At 50.6% G+C, this 14538-nt stretch overlaps 1 protein-coding gene across 3 annotated transcripts in view; it reads right to left on the reverse strand.

The window, feature by feature from the left end:
* Pou2f2 (POU class 2 homeobox 2) overlaps nucleotides 1-14538 on the reverse strand; it is an 80686-nt gene that overhangs the window by 63398 nt on the left and 2750 nt on the right. The window contains exon 1 of one of the 3 annotated variants that reach the window (XM_031385721.1): nucleotides 11213-11432. The exons of the other annotated variants lie outside the window; for them this stretch is intronic. The gene's annotated coding sequence lies outside the window, so the exon portion shown is untranslated. Of the gene's footprint in view, nucleotides 1-11212; nucleotides 11433-14538 lie in introns of those variants that run through there. 3 annotated transcript variants of the gene reach the window in all.

The raw sequence follows: 14538 nt of genomic DNA on the forward strand, positions 1-14538 counted from the left end.
CTCTCTCTCTCTCTCTCTCTCTCTCTCTCTCTTTTACTCACTCATTCTAAGAACATCTGGATATAGTGGCTCATGCCTGTAATCCTAGCATTTGGGAGTCTAAGAAAAGATAATTGGTCTCAGCCTGGAGTATAGAGAGAGCTCTAGGTTAACCTGGGCTATAGAGGGAAATTTTGTCTCTAAAAAAAAGAGGAGAGAGAAATAACACAGAGAAATAGAGCCTTGAGAAGTAGGCATAAAGCCAGCGAGCCTAGATCCATGTGTGAGCCTGTGGATGTACTCCAACGAAGGGAGGAGAGATGGGGAGACTGCAAAAGAGCAGGGCAAGAGCAGCCCTGTGGCCTTTTATAGACAACTTTTCCATGTCATGGCAGACAGGCCAGTGCAGATGCAAGACGGAAGCCCATGAGATCAGAGGAGGACTTGTGAAATTGGGGGAGGTGTGGGCTTGAGAAAGAGAAGAGAGGAAAAGACAGCAATGAAGAAGAGAGAGATGGGGAGAGAGAAAAGACAGCAGAAGAGAGGGTATGACTATACAGAGAGAAAAGAGAAAATCCCAAACAGGATAAAAAGATGGGCAAAGGAGATGGGGGTCTCCCAAACTCCCCATTCCCTCCTTTCTTCCTGAGAGTCTGGTTAGGCCTCTACCCTCAGGGACAGGGAGTTGAGGGTCCCTGGGGGGGAGGGAGGCATGGGGTGGGTCCCCCATGGGGGTTGTCCCCCCCACGTCATGCACCCCCCCCAACCCCAGGGCTAATCAGTGGCTGTCATCTCCACGGTGAGGTCTTGGTTAAGGAGATTTAGGGCTGGGATCAATAGGAAATTTAAAAATCGATGCAGCGCGCAGGGCAAAATCGATGGCGTTTAATCGCCTTGCCGATTCCCAGTCAAAACAATTAGCCGCGCTGAGTGTTGAACACGGTGGCGACACGGCATTAACCGTCAATATTGGTGTAAGTGATGGCGGGTGGGAGGGGAATCCCCAGTCTCAGAGGAGCCCCCCTCATTCAGACATCGCCTTTGAGCTGGGGTCTTCCCCCAAGGCAGCTCACAGGACCTACCTGTGTTTCTCAGCCCTCTGCCACCTTTACCTACACAGTGCCCATGGGCAGCGCCACCCTGGATGGCCCACCTCCAACTCTGTCACCCCAGTCTCCAGGCTCAGGACTCCCACCTCAGTGGTGGAGAGAGATACCTTTTCCAAGCAGCTCTCTGTGGGCAGAGCCCAGTGGGCAGAGCACTGTGCTCCATTGGTGCGCAGAGCCTGGCAAGCCCCTCTTGGACAACAGAGTCTAGCCGTCAGAAGGCTCAGGAAGCAGTAGAGCCAGGACCCGAACCTTGTTCCCTGAGGCTGCATCACACAAGGCAGAGTCCAGATTTCACAGGACGGAGTGAGGTTAGGCTTGGGTCCCCACACCCCTCCATTTTTCTCCCAGTCAGTACCTACGCTGCTTGGCTATTCCTGGCATCATCTACTGACCACCTACCACACGATGAGCTAGCTACCTGAGGGCAAGGTAAGGACAGGTCACTCTGGGGATCTCAGCATCATCCAGGATAGGATGTGGCTGCACATTGGGACTTGAGGACAGACCTATGATAATGCTGTCACTTGTCTCTCCAGAGACAGCCTGCCCATATACATCTCTACTGAGGGACAGGACAGCACAAACATATGAGGACCGTACGTAACTCTAGCAGTGAGTGCAGTGGATACTGCCTAACACGGTCTAGACACCAAAGATTGTCAGATGTTCTGCAAGTGAGGTTGCAGGTTGCTCTAAACTCCCAGTTTCGCTGCAAACACACGGCTGAAGACATGGAGGCTCAGAAAGGTTAAGGCCCTCTCTCCAAGGTCCCACAGCTGAGAGCAGGCAGCGTTGATGGCCCAAGCATAGGACACAATGCAAACAAGTTCCCTGACTGCAGAGCGAGAGAGGGGTGGGACAGGCAGCTGGCACCTAAAGGGACAGCCAGAAGTGGTTCATCAGGGCCAGGGCTCCCAACGTGGAGGTTCCATGTGGGGATGGTGGTGGTTCCTACAGCCAGCTGCTCCCAGGCTCTGAAAGCAAGAGGGAACACGTGGGCTAAGGAGGAGGCCCATGAGATGAGCTGGGGATTGAACTGACAAGGTCCTAATCAAATGGTCAATATCGCTGACCTGACCACTTAACCTATTGATAAGCTGGCAAGGATGGAGCAGGCGGTGAGTGGGCTCAGCGAACAAGGCAGCGAGTTGGGTAGAGTTCAGTCGTCCATTGTGCCTGGGTCTCAGGGCCTGGGACAGGGTGGTCTTCACAAACGCCCCTTCCCCTCCCCTAGGAAGAGGAGTTGGTGGGGTTTGCTCTTATCATGCTCCCTCCTCTCTGCTTGAGGTTAAGCCAGGAACTGTAGCCATGGTACCCCTGCATGCCCTCAACGGTGCTCACACCTGGGAGAGGACTGTACATTCTTGCCTCAGTACCCTCACCTGTCACCTAGGGACGATGACAATGGGGACATCTATGAAAGAACCCAGATATCTCGTGGCTGGGGGTTGACACAGTAAACATTGTCACTGCAGCCATACAAAGGAACACTGTGGGGCTGGGGGAGTGTGCCTGAAAAAATTTACCAGTGCAGACTTGCCAGTCATAATCCATGTGTTGGGGGAAATGTGACGTATACATCCAAGTATGAAGTATATAATCTCCCCCCACCTTTTTATGAACACAGATACAACCTAAAAGAAGGAGGAGGGAAAGAAAAGGCCTGGTGCAGAAATCAGGATCCTGAGTTTAGATCCTAGAACTTGCATTCCAGCAAGTTTTGGGGATGAACTATGCAGAGAGAGAGAGAGAGACAGAGAGAGACAGAGAGAGACAGAGAGAGACAGAGAGAGAGGTTAATGATTTGGTGTAGGGGATGGAATCAAGGGCTTCATGTATCCTAGACAAGCACTCTATCCATGAGCCATACCCCCAAGTCCCTCAATGGAGGATCCTAGGCAGGGGCTCTACCACTGAGCCACACCCCCAGCCCCTCACTGGGGGATTCTAGGCAGGGCCTCTACCACTGAGCTACACTTCCAAATTTGCTGCTTGAATTCTTCATCTTCCTGTCTCCACCTCCTAAGACATATAATTATAGCTGTGTGGCATCGCCCTCATTTTTGTTTTGTTTTCATTTTTTTCTTTCATTAAACTAGACTATCACGGGAGTTGTTTTCTTTCCAGTAAGTCTGTATCTTCCCTTTCTCTACCACACACATGCATCACAGCATGCTAAATAACTGTTAGAAGTGGGGTTTGACACTCCATCAGCTGGACTGTGGCCAAGGGAAGAAGTGCTCCCACCCCAGCCAGTCAAGTTCTTCTATGCCAAACCCAGCAGGATTCCAGAGCTTTCAAGAATATGGGTTGGGGCCTCATGAAATGGTCCACACCTTTAGTCTCAGCACTCAGGAGGCAGAGGCAAATGGATCTCTATGAGTTTGATGCTACCCTGGTCCACTCAAAGAATTCCAGGCTAGCCAAGGATAAGTAGTGAAGCTACTATCTCAAAAAGAAAGAAGCATGTGGGTGAATCTGGACATTACTGAGATTACCCTATGGCCTTGGCTGTTAGTAAGTGGGCAGGACAGGACCAAGCTCCACCTGTCCTGCTTCCATATCAGGAAACTGAAGGCTTACAGACAGTGCCCCAGGTTTACACAGCTGCTTTCTATAGAGCCAGAAGCAGAAATGGGGCTCCTGGCTCCTGCCACCCCAAGGCCAGGAGGGCAGAACTATAAGAGAAAACGTCCACACAGACCATAGAAGGTGCCTGTGCTCTGCGGCTGCAAGACCGCAGGTTAAAACTGGCCCCGTGATATGATAGCATCTGGCTTTGACCTCAACAGTACTTGAGCTGGAAACAGAGGTATCAAGGCTGAGGCCACCGGCTGGGGGTGGGGGGGGAGATGGCTCAGTGCAGGAAGAATGTGGAGACTTGAGTTTGAGTCCCCAGCACCCACATAAGAAACTGGGCATGACTGTGTCTGACACCTCTGAGTTGGGGCTTCTACTTCAGTGAGAGACCCTGTCTCCCGCCACCACACAAAACAGGGTTTCTCTGTGTAGCCCTAGCTATTTCTCTCTGTAGACCAGGCTGGCCTTGAACTCAGAGATTTGCCTGCCTCTGCCTCCTGAGTGCTGGGATTACAGGTATGCTTGCGCCACCATACCCGGCTCAGAGAGACCCTATCTTCAAGGAATAAGGCAGAGAGTGATAAAGGCACTTGGAATCTTCCTGTGCCCTCTACATATACATGTGGAGGCTCTTGTACACGCACCCAAACAGCACACCAATTAATCAATTGGCTAGTCAATTAATTAAAGAATTCCAAGCCAACCTGGGCTACAAGAGATTCTGAAGCGAACACAATAAACAAAAACATGAGATCTCTGACCCCCTCGCTGTGTGACCGTGACCTAGTCGCTTCACCTCTCTGATGCCAGTCTGCTCAGTTGTAACATAAGGAGAATAGCTCTTGCCTCGGAATGCTCCTGTGAGAAGTTGCATGGGTAATCTCTGCTTGGAAGGAACTCAGCAGGGAATAGACACAGAGAGCATTGAGTGTGCTGTAGAAAAGATGATTTGTCATGGGTCCCGGGTGGCCCATGAGATGGTAGGGCCTCTTTGGTAGTGTGCACAGTTGAGCAAATGTGATGGAGATACCTGGCTAAATATGCTCCTGCACTCACTCATTTGTTCATTCACTCTTTCAATAGGCATTTCCTGATGCTAACTCTAAGCCAGATGTCCCAGTGTCTGTAATCCAGATGTAAATTAAAAAAAAAAAAAAAAAAAAAAAAAAAAAAGGAACATCCCCGGGGTTGATAAAAAGGAAAGACTGAATCCGGTCTCTCATCTCAGAGTTGCTGGCTCAATGGCCCCTAAAGTCACCCTGTGATCTTCTGCTGAAAAGTGTCACCCCTCCCCGACCCTGGTCTGACTTCTTTGCCATTTCAGGCGCGTATGCTCACCTTTGCAATGCACAGGGCCAGCACGAGGTCTGAGTCCCTAGGGATCCTCCATGCCCATATCTGTCCCTTCCTTTTCCTTTTTAAAGAACAACAAAAATGAATACTAGGAAGTTTAGGAGCTGGAAAGGGTTAGGGTTAAAGCACCAGCTGCTCTTCCAGGAGACCCAGATTCAATTCCCAGCCCCTACATAGTAGCTGAACAGTATGTGTAACTCCTGTTCTGGGGTGTCCAATGACTTCCTCTAGCTTCTAAGAGCCCCTGGCATACTTGGTGCACAGATACACGTGAAGGCAAAATATACATATAAAATAAAAATAAGTAATTCTGAAAATTTTTTAAGTTCCAAGCACTCATGGCCAGTGGCAGTGGCACATGGCTTTAACCCCAGCACTCGGGAAGCAGAGGCAGATGAATCTCTCTGAGTTCAAGGCCAGCCTTGTCTACAGAGCGAGTTTTGGAACAGCCAGAGCTACACAGAAAAATGAAACAAACAAACAAACAAAAAGTTCGGAGCACCCAGAATAATGCTTAACCCCTGGCAGGCAATGCATAATAGTTGCTGTCAGTGTCAGCCCCAAACTGCGCCTGCTCTCTAATCCCATGCAGAGGCTGTGTGTTCTCCACGAGAAGGCTCCTTACCTACCTATGGTCTCACCGCCAAGTCACAAAGCCAGGCTTGTTAAGCAGACACCTACAATCCCAGTACTGAGAGGCACGAGGATCCGGAATTCAAGGTCATCCTTAGCAATGTAGTTTGGGGGCCAACCTAGTTTACATGAGACCCTGTCTCAGAACAAACGAAAGAAAACAGGGCCAGGGCTGCAGCTCTCTAAAGTGCTTGCTTAACATACATGAAGCTCTGAACTGTATCCCCAGAACCACTTATACTCGGAGGGACGTGCTTGTAATCCTAGCACTTAGGAGGCTCAGAAGGCGGGTCTGAAGATGTATTGGCAGAGTGCTTACCTAGCATGCACAGGGTCCTGGATTTGATCCCTAACACCCCCATAAAATGAGTTTAGTGATGTACACTTGAAACGCCAGTACACAGGGGGTACAGGCAGGAGGATCAGGCATTCAAGGTCAATCCTTGGCTACTTAGTTTGAAGCAAGCCTGGGCTACATGAGACACAGCATCAAAGTCTCCAGCAGACAAGACACAACTGGTTTGCCAGTGTCCCTCACAGCTTATAGACTATGATCCCCCAGAAAGTAAGCCCCCTCACTCCTGTTGGGCACATACCACTGATTGATTGTTGTATGTGCTATGCTGGGTGCTGAGATGTGTCTAGGAACAAGACAAGACCTTGCCCTATGAATTTCTAGTGGAAGAAGAGATACTGCAGAAAGAAAATACACACAGGGATTACAGAAGAAAACAAGGCAGGTGGGGGTAGATTACAAATGATCGTTTAGATTGAATGGCCAGTAATGGTGTCATTTGAACAGCTGCCCAAATGAGCTGGGGAGTCAAGGGCTTTCCTGGTGACATTCACAACTGCAAAGGCCCTGAGGCAGAGGATTGGTTTAAAGAAAGACAAGGAAGTGGCTTGGTCTTTGGGAGCTAACATAAAAGGAGTAAAATTCAAACAGGCAGACAAACACCAACTCATGTAGGGCTTATTTTTGTATGGGAGAGGGGTCCCAAGTAGCCTAGGCTGGCCTTAAACTTGCTTTGTAGCCCAGGTTGACCTTCAAATCTTGATCCTATGGTAGCTACAGGTTTTTTGTTTTTTTTTGGTTTTTCGTATCAGGGTTTCTCCGTGTAGGCCCGGCTGTCCTGGAACTCACTCTGTAGACCAGGCTGGCCTCGAACTCAGAAATCCGCCTGCCTCTGCCTCCCAAGTGCTGGGATTAAAGGCATGTGCCACCACTGCCCGGCTTTGGTGGCTACATTTTTGTTATTGATGTTACAGTCACATCCCATAGTACCTGGCTTTTCTTTCCTCCTCTTCCTTTTTTGTTGCTGTTGTATGTATATGCATGTCTTGAGTATGTTTTCATGTGTGTGCATATGTACAAGTGTGTGTGCATGTGTGCATAGGGGCATGTGGAGGCCAGAAGTCGAGGTTCGCTGGCTTCCTCAATCTCTCCCCACCTTATTATTTTTTTCTTTATGATTATCTTGGGCAGGAGTGTGATGTGTGTGTGACCATGGGCACACGGAGCACAGCAGCGAGCATGTGGATGCCGCAGGACAAGCTCCTGAAGTTAAGTTCTCTGTGGGTTCCGGGAATTGAATGCAGGTAGGCAGGCTTGCATGGCAAGTGCTTTTTCCTACTGAGCCATCTTGCTGGCCCCTTTTGCCTTATATTTTGAGACAGGTCTCTCACTGAAACTGGAGCTCACCAATTCACCTAGATTAGCAAGCTCCAGGGGCCTGCCTGTCTCTGTCTCTCCAGCCCTAGACTATAAGCATATATCCCCATACCCTGCTTCTTATGTGGGTACTCAGAATCTGAGCTCAGATCCTCATAATTAACATTACACAACCAATGCTTCACCAACTGAGCCACCCCCCGCCCAGAGATGACAGCCCCTCTACCTGTGGTGCTCCTTTGCCCTCAAAGCTGGGGTCCTTGCCTCTTTCCCATATAGACTATGGAGTGTCTGATCCACACAGCTCCAAGAATCAGCTCCCCCCCCAAACCTTTGATAGACCCCCAAGTTTCCCAGGAGGGCTTTATCAAGGCCCACCTTCCCATGCCAGGAATCCTCTCTGAAACAGGAAGGTGGCTGACTTATTTCAGGCTTGACTACCAGAGGCCTCAGGAAACTATGAAGTAGCCATAGTTGCTGGAGAGGATCTACATTCCACCCCCATCCCCTGGCAAGTCTCCATGTGAGGGCAATTGTCACTAGTTCAATTCCAGTTTGTGGCCAAGAGTTGTGGCCAGGAACAAGGAAAGAATGGCCACCACTCACCGGGGCTCCCTGCCCAGACAGGGACAGCAGGAAGGCGTGGATCCAACCGCTCCTCCCCACCAGGCTCTGAGCCAGCCCTGCTAGGCTTAGTCCCAGGACCTTCTGCAGGTGTCAAACATGCCAACAGGGCTGAATCCCTTTATGGCTGTGTGAAGCCTCCTGCATTCTCATGTGGGTGGAACATTCCACACTTGTCTGCCACCCTCACCTGTAGCTACCCACCTGTCCTCGCACACCTGTGCCTACCCACCTGTCCCCACAGTGCCTCCCAGATGAGGCCTCCTATAGCCTCCTTCCATAGTGCCTCTTGTGTTTCATGTATCTGGTCACAGTCCCCAGACCTGTATCACAGCTGAGGGACCCCATGGTCCACCTAGAGACATACCCAGAAGAGTCTCCTAGGGACAGATATGTCAGAGGGGGGGAGTCATTTCTATTTGTTTGTTTGTTTTGTTTTTTGAGACAGAGCTTCTCTGTGTAGCCCTGGCTGTCCCGGAACTCACTCTGTAGACCAGGCTGGCCTCCAACTCAGAAATCTGCCTACCTCTGCCTCCCAAGTACGCCACCACTGCCCAGCGAGGGAGTCACTTCTGAACCCTGAGTTATTTATGCCTGTGTGGCTTCGAGGACTTGAGGGTTGGGGGCAGGGGGAGTCCACAACTCTTGGCTTGAACAGCCTTTCTTCCAAAGCAGTGGTTTTCAACCTGTGGGTGGTGACCCCTCTGAGGTCACACGACTCTTTCATAGGGCTCGCCTAAGACCGACAGAGAACACCGATATTTACGTTACAGTTCCTAACAGTAGCAGAATTACAGTTAAGAAGTAGCAGCAAAAATCATTTTATGGTTGGGGAGTCACTACAACATGAGGCACTGTATTAAAGGGTTGCAGCCCTAGGAAGGTTGAGAACCACTGTTCCAAGGTGTTACACATGACCTGCCTCCATAAGGTCCCCCGCACCCCAATCTTGCAGCTTCCGTTCCTCTTCCCCTCTAGAAGCCATCATGTTTTATAGCTAGCCACTCCAATTCTGGGAGGGCTGGGCCTGCAGAAAAAGTGTGCTGTGTCAACTGCTGGTTCATTTCCCCAGGACCTAGGATGAGGCCTGGCACAGGCAGCCACTCAGCATGTGTGCAACAAGCAAATTAACACCAGAAACATTTTCAGACTTAAGCATCGACCCAGACTCATTTCACTGTAGTAGAACAAGGGCCAGGTGGCAGTGGATGGTGTTTGTATACCGTAACTCGGCGTGTCCCGTTTGGTCACCACAGGTACCTTCCCCATGGTTCCTGAACTAAGCGGTGTACGCTCACAGGCACGTGGGCTAGAACGTCACTGTGTTCCAGTATTTGCTTTTTACAATCTCTGTAGGAAAAACCCCCTGCGCGAGGAGCATCCTGGCATTTTGGTATTAATCTTGTCTTATTTGCCTGGTAGACATCTGGCTTGTCATAGCCTTGCACGCAGGGTTACCCTTGTCTCCACACCCTGTGTGTCCATTTCAGCGTCTCTACAGACACATATGCAGATGTCTGCGTGGATTGGCTGCCTTAGGACTTACAAGCCTGGCTTATGACTTACTCATTTTCTCAGAACCCCTCTGACACAAAGCACCGGTGACCTGGGTCAGGGCCCGTGGCTACGTGTGTTTGCTTGCGAGAGCTGGTTTTCCATCTTCTTTCCTTTTCTTGAGATGTGGTCTTTCAACTGACCTTGAACTCTCTAGGTAGCCAAGGGTGACCTTGAACTCCTGATCCTTGTACCTTCACCTCCTGGGTGCTGGGATTATAGATGTGATCCACTGAGTCTGCTTTATGCGATGCTGGGGATCAAATCCAGGGCCCTGTGTAGTTAAGCAAGCACTCCATTGGCTGAACTACATCCCCAGGCCTGTTGTATGGTCTAGAATCTGAGTGTCTCTATTTCAGAACCCATGCCTACATCTGCATATGTGTCTGTGCATTCATTCAAGACTTAAGAGTGTGTGTGTGTGTGTGTGTGTGTGTGTGTGTGTGTGTGTGTGTGTTTCAGGCATGTGTAACCTGTGTGCCTTTCTTCTTCCATCTGCTGCCTGCCGTCTGGATAAAGTGCCTCCTCTCTATCTTGCTCACACACACCCATGATCATATGCCCTGTGTGAATGGGGAAGGGGCCCCAGTGTCAGCAAGCTCCCATGTCACAAGGTTAATTTCTCCACAGCCAGGCAGGCTGGGCCCTGAGGGGAGTTGTGGGGGAGGGGCTGGTCCCCACAGCTCCTCTGATAAATATGTATTTGGGACTGCTGTGCTCAAAGGTCACGGGGTGGGGAGGAGGGGAGTGGTCCGCACTGTGCTGGGCTACTGGATCCCAGCCGAGTGCCCAGGATGGCTTGTATTGACCTCCCTCCAGAGGGATGAGGAGATTCAGGGAGATGTCTCCTTCATTCTAGTCTGCCCCCACCTCACCCATGGCCATACCCAGAAGGAAATAGTTGTGGGCACAGATATTCAAACTCTAACACAGGAAAGCGTATAAGCCCCACCACCACCTCCCGCTATCCAGAGACAAGGACAAACAGATGCACAAAGCCAGCCTCGTGGACCACCAAATGCATTGGAGAGTTGAGGGCATGGAGCCAGACTCATTCTTTCTCCCAACCCTAACCTCCACACCAATGTGAGATATGTAAATGTAGATACTATACATAAACATCTATATAAGTCCACATGGTATACGGTGAGAATCGTTCCTGTACACTCAGTACACACAGGAAAACACAAAGGTGCCCTGGTTTCAACATAAAATGTTTCTCTGAGCACTTTGTGGTTGGGTTATGCATACATGCAAGGATGCACGCCAAGGGTGCCGAAGACACAAAGTTCTGCAGAGGTAGACACACACGGCCACTTCAGGTAAGTGTGTGAACACCCATGTATACAAGCAAGCACCTTCAAACATACAAAGACCCCAAGGCATCTAAGCTTGGCAGGATGCAGCGTGCATGGTGGAGCCAGGTCAGAGAACCCACCCTGCGGCACCAGAGCCTGTCTAGCCCTTTCCCCACAGAGGTGAGAAAGGCTGCCTGGTCTCTGGTCTATGCAACACACACACACACACACACACACACACACACACACACACACACACACGCTTCAGCCAAATGCGCCATCATTTGTCCAGCTCTGAGTCACATCAATTGTACAGCCTCCCTCCTCGCTGACCAGCCATCTCGGCCATCAGCGGCCTCGGCCATTAGCTGACTCCTGCTTTTGGCCTGTATTTGTTGACTCTCTCTTACCTGGCAGAACCATCCGGACCATCGGAGCCCTTTCGGGGTCTGCCTGACTCTTTCCTCAAGGGAATCCGATGTACCCTGTTGTGTGACCCTCGTCCCATGCCTCGGGGCGATCCCCCTCCTCAGCACACGGCTCAGCCTGTCATCCTTCAGTGACCGCTAGCCACAGTGGTTCTTGTGTATGTGAGTGTATGTGTGTGTGAGGCGGCTTCGAGGTATGTGTGTATGGTTGGTGGGATGGCTACCGCTGTGTTTTAAGTCAAAAGGAGTGTGTGTGTGTGTGTCTGTGAGAGAGAGAGAGAGAGAGAGAGAGAGAGAGAGAGACAGAGAGACAGAGAGAGAGAGAGAGAGAGAGTGAGAGACAGAGAGAGAGAGGTTAGGATGTCAGCAGTTATAGTTGAAAGTCAAAGGGTCCAGGAGTGTATGGTTTTGCATATAGGAATAATGGCAGTAGCAATTCTCCACGTGTGCATGCATGCATCTGCATGTGTGTGTGCACGGACGTACACACGAGTGCTTTGGTTGCAGGAATGGTTTGGTACATCTGTCTGTGTGTGATGTGGGGATTGTGGGGGGGGGGGCTCTCTGTCTTAGTCGTGGAGGGGCAGCGCAGTACAGATGCCAGATTCTTGAGAGGCTGTGGACAAGTGGAGTGTGTCTCTCAGACTCTGTGGCCTGCGTCTGTGAAAGTGACAGATGCCGCCTCCCTGGCCTCACTGCAGCGGCGGCGGATTAAGTCCATGAATGCCACATGAGTCCACACCCAGGGTGGGGGAGGGTCCCTGGCCTACTCTGACGCTCTTGCATGTGTGGGCCACTGCCCGGCTTGTTAAGGGATGCTGAGGTAAAAGCTAACCTCTCCCCCCACACACACACACTTCATTTCTGGAAGGGATGTTCTGTAGCTGTTGGTGCACACATGAACAAACTCATGTTCACACATGACAGTTCCTGGGTGTCCAAGAAACATTGTCGTGAGGTGTGTGTGTGTGTGTGTGTGTGTGTGTGTGTGTGTGTGTGTGTGTGTTTACTCCACTTCTAAGCCTCCACAGAAGAGGAGACCAAATTCAGGTCCCACGACCAGTTTCCAGTGCGGCTGCTTCCTCCCCACCTCCTTTGGCCATCTTGCTGCCCTCCCACTCTCTCCCTTCCTTCAGGATCCTTAAGCATCCTTTTAACTCCCAATCTCCTAGCTGGAACCCATTTGTTCTTCCTTTTTTGCGCTCAGAGCCAGGCACCAGGCTGGAAGTTAGTGTAGGGCCAGGATTGGTTCTGTTTGGGTCAAGCCCAAGATAGTCAGTAGTTGGTACCTAACCATTATTTTCAGATCAAGAGTAATTATGTTACTGTCCTAATTACCTTGGGGGTCTCACTGGACTTCATTCACACACTGATTTTTGCAACGGCAACAAATTTCTATTGAATGCAAGGCTTTTGTATGGGGAGACGGGAGGTGGGCACCTCCAGCCTACCAATGTGTCAGAGCTGGGGAAACTACCTGCCTCAGGGATCTAGTGATGATGGGGAGACATCGGAATGAAGAAAGGCATGCTTGTTTCCTAGTACCACCACATGCTCCTGAAAAAGTGGTCCTGGGCTCATCAGCCGGGATTGGAGGACCCAGGTACTCCTCCGTACAGCTGTCTTTGAACAGGCCCGACCTAAACCATCTGACCACGCAGGTTCAACCCACTCCTTTTCCAGCTCTCCGCTCATGATGGAAAGCAAGACCCAGGTCTTCAAAGCCCTCACAGAGTCACGTAAGGAATCCATCCACCTGACAGGTCCTTGGAGACAGGTCTGTGGTCTCTTGGGGCAGGGAGGAGTTGGGGACACGGTCCAGAAAGGTGGTGGGACAGCCAAGGAGGACCCAGGAGAGTGGATTCCTACAAACAAAGCCCACCATCCGGAGCCAAAACCCCTTGACTCTGGCCCAGCTCGGGGGAGGGGGCCCTTATGGACTAAGCTAATAATGTGAGTGTCAGAGTCTTCATCTGTAAAAGAGATTACTGTCGGGGCTTCTGTGAGAGCCGGGGGTGTGGGGGACCCATTGTTGTTAATAATAACAATATATGGAGAAGAAAGCAAGGGGAACAATCAGGGACACATTCAGAGGAACAGAGCTACACAAGGGAGCCCCACGTGTCCATCCTAATGATTCTAACAATTCTCCATACCCAGGTTTCTCAACCAGTTCTATCCTGATAAATCTTGGAAATGAACCAGCACATGCTGGAGAAGAAATCTGCTCCCTGGCACCTATCAACATCTGGTCAGCTCTTGGCATAGACATCTGTCACTAGCTTCCAATGGTTCCCCCACCTCACACACACATCATCATCATCATCATTGTGCACCAGGGCTACAAAAAGCTCTACCCAGGAGTTGTTATTTTCACGGTTTTCATGGTTTTGCCACCATAGGCTCTGAATGTAAGGGGGGAGGGTGAGTGTCTGTGAACAAGGTGGGAGGTGGCCCGGACTGGCCACTGAGAAAAAAAACCCAACCACCACCAACAACAACGTCTAGAATATATAGGCTAACAACACAGGATATATACGCACAGCCTATGTACAGGTGTGTCTGTAAATATACACACAAGCACGCGCAGTGTGACTGAGTCCTTCCTACAGCAGTACCACAGAACCCTCTATTTTCCCTATAGAGACTGCCATACAGTGAGGTTCCCAAGGCCCACAGTGGCCGCACGGCAGCCTTCCAGAGGGCAGTCAACAGCACCAGGAAAACCCCAAATTTGGTCTAGATGTCTCCAAAGCATGTGGCTGGGCCTCTGCCCAGCATTACCTACAAATCAGGAAGAAGGCTGAATCTGGATCAGCTAGAGCTGCTGTCTGAGGCCCTGATCATTTCCTTCTCTGCAGGTCACCGGCTTCACAGTCCCCATAGAAGAGGATACTTCCTTACTATGGAGGGGCCAAAGGAAGGTTTCCTGGGGGCGGGGGGGGGACGGCTGTGGGAGGGTGGGTATTTTCTTGTTTCGTTTTCTTGAACCCAATTTCAAGCATGCTGTCAAAGCTCCCCCCCCACCTCTGTGAACAAGTAAGGCACCTGTCCGCACATCCCACCTAGACCTGCCCACCCCCTTATCCAGGACACAGAGGGACTCCCAACAATGACAATAACAACAGTAATTACAGCCCTGTGTAGAAAGGACACTGCCACATACGTGACACTAACGTGCACAGGACATGTCCAGTGACCACGCTCAGGAGCTTTACTCCAAGCACAAGAGTCTCATGTCCACCATTGACACCAGACTTAAAACATGGCCCTGCACACCTATGGACACTTCCATACATGAACCAGAG

Source organism: Mastomys coucha, unplaced genomic scaffold (assembly GCF_008632895.1).
Source record: "Mastomys coucha isolate ucsf_1 unplaced genomic scaffold, UCSF_Mcou_1 pScaffold21, whole genome shotgun sequence".
NCBI classification, from domain to species: domain Eukaryota; kingdom Metazoa; phylum Chordata; class Mammalia; order Rodentia; family Muridae; genus Mastomys; species Mastomys coucha.